Source organism: Poromitra crassiceps (genome assembly GCF_964638095.1).
Source record: "Poromitra crassiceps genome assembly, chromosome: 5".
Taxonomy (NCBI): domain Eukaryota; kingdom Metazoa; phylum Chordata; class Actinopteri; order Beryciformes; family Melamphaidae; genus Poromitra; species Poromitra crassiceps.
Window position 1 is genome coordinate 51248677 of NC_139642.1, and position 6769 is coordinate 51255445.

Sequence of the window (6769 nt, forward strand, 5' to 3'; positions counted from 1 at the left end):
CCAATTGAACCGGTAGATTTGAAGGGAAGTCAATACAAGAGAACTGATCCGCCGTTTGAGTTGCTGTTCGACCCAAAAGTTATTCTCATTCGCCGGTCGTTCTGACTGTCTGTGGCTGTATGGCTGTGTGTGTCTGTGTGTGCTTACTCAAAACTGAACCACTAGAGTCCCACACAGTATCTTGACTCTTAACACCACATGAAAGTGTGACAGACGTGACAAACAGTGAAACTGGCAAATAGTATATAGTATAGTATGTATATATATATATATATATATATATATATATATATATATGTATATGTATATACCGGTATATATATAAAATGTAAAAATGTAATGTTCCGCTATTAAAATGTAAAAATGTAAATTATTTTATTAACTTTTTATCATTGTAAAATGTACAGATGAAACATCCTTCAATTGGTGCAGGTCCTTGCAAGGGCCTAACCTTGCCCAGCAATTTGAGCTGTGGCTCCCACGAAATGTTGCCGGGCCAGTAGCTGTAGACGCGGCTCTAGCAACAGCGGTGGCCTGCTCGGATAAAGAAACCATGACCATGTGCCGGTGTCTGTGCTGGAGGAACGTGTGCATCCAAATATGACGTGAAGATACCCTTTCACATCTGCAATCAATACACCGCAGAGGAGGCGTGGCAAATAAGTGTAATTTGACGCCCTGCCAATGGGAACGTGTTACAATCATAATATATACAGGTAGGGTGTTTACATAGAGATGCAATCCTAGTGCCCAAAGGTAACATGTGGTTTCCCTCATTCATTTACAGTACAAGTTCAAACAGAAACATTGTAACATCAAGATACATTAGGCTACAGCAACAGGACCCAGGAACAGATCATATGTTAAAACCAAGATCTCACATCTTGGTTTCCCAATGGATATTATTATGCATAACTGAGGAATAATATAGCAGCCAACTTTGTTACGCAGTGTGTGGGAATGTGACAGACATGGGGACTAGACGCAGTCGCACTGACAGCTGGGTATGACGTGTCAGTTGCTTTTCAGCTGAAATGGGCTGAAAAGCAACTGGTTGACACATCATACCCAGCACAAGAAAACACAAACGTCTACTTATAAATGAAGACATGATGAACATCATTGAACTATTAAGACATGGGGACTGTCCTCTGTTGTTGACAGTTTCCTGTGTGACTGAACTGCAGGTGTCATTTTTTCACCATGCTGCTGATGGTGAAGGGAGATGGGGACTTCTTGATGCCCACCTTGCTGTAGATAGAAAGGTCAAACACGTCAGAGTTACCCAGACAACCTCACAAGCAACTGCAGAGGAAGAAAGGAGTATGCACTTGAAAGAACTTTACAGAGATAAACACTTACGTCATCACTTTGTCTTTCAATGAGGGCTCTGCAGAGACAGAGTAAGAAAGAGAAAAACACACCAAACAGTCATGTTAGCTGATGTTATGTAAGGCAGTGGTTCTCAAAGTGGGGTCCGGGGACCCCCACGGGTCCTTGAGGGCATTCCAGGGGTCCCCAACAAAAAGGGGGACAATTGTATTCTCACTATAATTTAATCCATAAGTAACACAATGACAGATGGTCATGGGGTTCATACACTTTCTGTAATAAAACTTCTAAAAGCAAAGATTGTATAAAATATGGGTCCGTGGTCTAATTTGTGTCAGTGTAGGGGTGCTTGATGCGAAAAAAGGTTTGAGAGCCACTAAGGTCTAGCTGTCTAGCATGTAAGCAGTTGTATGCCAGTAATAGAATGCAAGGAGATCTTATGAATCCACTCACCCTTTTTCTTGCAGCATTTTTTGCACTTTTTGCATTTGTACTTGCAGCAGAATTGGACAATGCCGATGGTGAAAAGGAGAGCCAGGATGGAAAAGCCCACAGCGATCCCCACTGCTGCCCCATGGCTCCCTGTGAACATGGAGAGGAGAGGAGAAATTGATCGTCGTCATACATTTTCACAGATAGCTTTATGAGCATTTGAAGAGCAATAAACAAGCCAATTCAATGATGAAAGGGTCATTTTGCTATCCTTGATATGGAGGACGTGATCATATTACTTACGCAAATTGAAATAGCTGCCTGCCAGGCTATACACGGGCATAATCAGATCACCGTTTTATTCATTCATTGTCTGACACATTGATTGAGTATTCACTCTCTGATGAAGTGAGACTGGAAAATCAATCTCTGGGAATGATGCGGGGCCTGGCTTCATTAGAATGATGCGGGGCCTGGCTTCATTAGAATGATGCGGGGCCTGGCTTCATTAGAATGATGCGGGGCCTGGCTTCATTAGCAGAATGATGCGGGGCCTGGCTTCATTAGAATGATGCGGGGCCTGGCTTCATTAGCAGAATGATGCGGGGCCTGGCTTCATTAGAATGATGCGGGGCCTGGCTTCATTAGAATGATGCGGGGCCTGGCTTCATTAGAATGATGCGGGGCCTGGCTTCATTAGAATGATGCTGGGCCTGGCTTCATTAGCAGAATGATGCGGGGCCTGGCTTCATTAGAATGATGCGGGGCCTGGCTTCATTAGAATGATGCGGGGCCTGGCTTCATTAGAATGATGCGGGGCCTGGCTTCATTAGCAGAATGATGCTGGGCCTGGCTTCATTAGAATGATGCTGGGCCTGACTTCATTAGCAGAATGATGCGGGGCCTGGCTTCATTAGAATGATGCGGGGCCTGGCTTCATTAGAATGATGCGGGGCCTGGCTTCATTAGAATGATGCGGGGCCTGGCTTCGTTAGCAGTCTTTGGATGGGAATGATGCGGGGCCTGGCTTCATTAGCAGAATGATGCGGGGCCTGGCTTCATTAGCAGAATGATGCGGGGCCTGGCTTCATTAGCAGAATGATGCGGGGCCTGGCTTCATTAGCAGAATGATGCGGGGCCTGGCTTCGTTAGCAGAATGATGCGGGGCCTGGCTTCATTAGCAGAATGATGCGGGGCCTGGCTTCATTAGCAGTCTTTGGAGAGACATTGAAAGAATGAGGGAGGGAATTTGAGAGCAAAACACAGCCATCATCAGGCACAAGAAGCACGGGCGAGGAATTTAACCCTTTACAATTTTATATTTTCAACTTTGTTAACTTGCTGTTGTCTCCCAGCATCTTCATAACAACAGCTATACAAAGCACAATGGTGACATTTACAATGTCATTGGCTGTGTAATGTAGTTCATAGGTTACCAGCCAACAACACACATATGAGCGCTTGTTTCCTGTCGATAGACAGAGCCTGTACGGCTGTGTGAACTGTAGCACAACCCACCCCCCATCAAAAGGACCATGAATCAAAAGAAGTAAAAGTAAATCAATAAATTAGCTCATTTCATCACCTCAATCGGATATCAAGGATTTACTTCCCTGACGGTATACAGTATTATGTATAAGGTAGCTTAATTATTATATTATAATAACACATGAAATTCAGACTGCGAAAATAAAACACAAATAAAAAATGTGTTATTAACTTACTGTCTCACTGCACAGCAGCTCACTGTAAACAGACATGCAACGCAACTTGTCAATTGAAAAACTCTTACCACTGTTCCCCATAGCGGACTAGCCAGGAGTGACTGAGCCCTGTTCTTCGTCTTCTCCTCTCCTCCTTTGGTGGTGGGTTGTGTCAGTCAGTCACTCTCTGTGACTTTATATCAAATCTTTCTCAAATGATTAGTCTCAACTGTTTAGCACCAAAACACTGTCTATGTTCTCTTCTTCCTTCTTTGGTTGTGTCTACGTCTTTCTGTCCATGTCCCCATACCTGGCATTCCTTTAAAACTGGTCCATCTTCTTCTCTCTCCTGCCCATTGGCAAACTCTCGGGTCATCGAGGACTTGATTGTCCTGTCTTACTGCTTTTGTCATGGCAATGATCCTTTTATATGGCTTCATTGAGATCCTACAGGGAATTAACAACACCAGAAACTTTAGGTTGTAGCTCTGTCACCAACATTCTCACCCGGGACAACATTGTAGTGTAGCCAATTCAGGGGCGAAAACTGCAGCTACTAATCTGTCCTCCTTTCCTACCTTAGTAGTAAAGGAGCCCTTCATCTAGATAGGACAGATCAGTAGGTACTAAACCTGATTCAGGTAGTGTATGTATGGGGACTCCTGGTGGATGACTGATTTATTACACCTCTTGATCTTGAAACAAGAGAAAGCTATAGCTTCAACACATTGGTTTCAATAGCCACCTGTTCTTATTGCAACACATAAAAGATGTGCACAATAGGGCTCGGGTGGCCACCAGCATGAGGAGGGGCAAGTGAACTGGGTAACCAGCGCACGCACGCACACACACACACACGCGCACACGCACACGCACACGCACGCACGCACGCACGCACGCACGCACGCACGCACGCACACACACACACACACACACACACACACACACACACACACACACACACACACAAAAACAGAAAACAGTTGACATTGAAAAGTGCTGGCTAGGTAGTGCAGACTACCGAGGGAGTGTGAACGCAATCCACCATTGCTAACTACAAAGCAAATTGGCTTGCTGAAGTGGTCACGGGGGAGAGACACATTGACCCACTAGTATTAAATTGGATCTATTCTGGACTGGCAAATTCTACTAAGTGTGTGTCAACAATCTCATGAAGGGGTTTGGTGAGAGGTCCTCTTTGGCCATCACTTCATGAAACATTGGCTAAGAGGAAACTGTGGAAGTGCTGTAAGTTCTGGAGGCCCTTTTTGAGCCCATTTCCTCAAATGTGTCTCAAGCTGTCCATACGACAGCGCTGCTTCCCTTCAGCTTGGCTAGAGAGGGAGTTTTGTGCTCTCTTGGTCCACCCCAGCTGTTGTGGATTCAGACCTGAGCGGTGCCACCCTCTGGCAGAATCCCTCCATTACACCTAAAACCTTCAATGTGTTTCAGGTTAAGGCAGATTCAAGTCAGGGGCAGGGTGGGAATGTTGTCATTTTAGGGGCAAGGCCATTTGGCCTATGGCGTCACATATCTTTTTAGGGCACAAGGATACATGCCAGGGCACAAAGGCCATTACTCTATTGACAGCGATGTTTCTTAAATTGTGTGGTAAAAATGAGCCAATTGCACATCCTTTGCATAGAGCAGACTACATTAAACTGAGATCACTGAGGCTTTTAAAGTAACTGACAGTAGCAGGCTGGTAGCAGGGCATTGCCAAGGTGGCCTTAGGGATCTCAGGGCATCACGACCAGAGGGAGGGGCAACGGAGGCCATGGCCTCTGCCGTGATCATCTCTGGGCAGGCCATACCCAGATGGATGTGCGGTTTGGTTTGTGAAAACAAACAATAGCGCCCCCATCTGGCAATGTCAGGTTATAGGCGAAAACACCCTTAGGTGTGGTATAATGAGTACAATACCACGGCCTGTCGTGATCTATTGCTTAAATATACCGTAGGTGCTGCTAATTAAACTATTGAGCTGAATGTTAAATGACAACTTGGCTGATAAAGGGATTTAGTGGGTGGGGTTTGCGGTGTGTGTGTGTGTGTGTGTGTGTGTGTGTGTGTGTGTGACAGAGTGAGAGAGAGAAAGGGAGAGAGAGAGTAGAGAGAGAGAGAGAGAGTGTGTGAAAGGCTCCTCTCAGCTGAACAACAGAGACACGTGCCTGGAGGCATGTCTGTAAGCATGCTCACAGACACGTGATAACAGGCAAACAAGGACGGATTGTTTTATGCAGGAAATCATTCACGATTTCTTGGGAATATGCCGGTAGCTCTGCCAGGAAGGAATTTCATATGAAGTTCATATTACCATTATGTAACAGAGGGGAGTGGGGACTGATGACCTCCGTACAATGATGACGCCGATATACTGTAGCTAGTGATCTGCATAGATAGCAGAAGGCTACAGGTCAAGAAGAGTTCATTTGCAAAAACAGGTATCTCTGTGTGGTATTTGTTATGGTTTTATATTATATATTGATGGATTTATATTGTAATTATTTTATTTCTTTTATATTTTTTATCATCAATCATAATTCAAACATAATTCATCTGATCATTTTCACATAAATCACCTCAATGTTTTTATGTGCACTCCACACACAACTTTATTTATGAAGCAAGATACCAGCATCACTATCTATATTAGTTAAAAACCCATGTAGGCTACACATTGAAGACATTTCTTATGGTTTGAATACTTTTGAAATGTAATGGCCTGTATATCATATCACATTTCCACAGCTATAGCAGAAATGGCCGTGTAGTTCAGCAGACTCAAAATCAAAATAACTTTATTGATGATCCCCGAGGGGAAATTGAGTCATACAGTTGCTCGCCCTCAGGCATGGAAAAATATAAACATCAAACATTACAAGAGGCATGGGAATGTACCATAAAGAATAAAATAGAATAAAATAGAAGTTACGAATAAAATAGAAGTTAATGTCACACTATGACTTACTGAGAAAGTAACGAGGAGTGTTGAATGGAGCAAAAAGTAGACAGGGACACGCACATCCAAAGCTAGGCCACACTGGGCCTGGGTGCAGGATCAAAAGGCTGTTGAATGGATTTCATAGGTTTCGAATCTAACGATCTCCGTATCTAATGATCTAACCGTTAGATCATGTGACCTAGTGTAGTTGTATAATAACGCATTTGCATTTCTCAGCAGACATTCTTTATACTTCCTTCCCTGCGATACCCTTAATCAAGAGCAGTGGGCGGCCGCTAACACAATAAAGACGTGTTTTGTGTTCCCCCATGAGGGTGGTGTCACACACACACACGCT

The 6769-nt window shown here is 44.1% G+C and overlaps 1 long non-coding RNA gene across 1 annotated transcript; it reads right to left on the reverse strand.

Moving 5' to 3' along the window:
• Positions 1–400: 400 nt before the first annotated feature.
• Positions 401–3754, reverse strand: LOC310777472. Its single transcript, XR_014552742.1, has 4 exons — positions 3557–3754; positions 1786–1914; positions 1363–1390; positions 401–1251 (listed from the first exon to the last, which is right to left on the reverse strand). It is a non-coding gene; the product is annotated as an uncharacterized lncRNA (long non-coding RNA).
• Positions 3755–6769: the final 3015 nt, after the last annotated feature.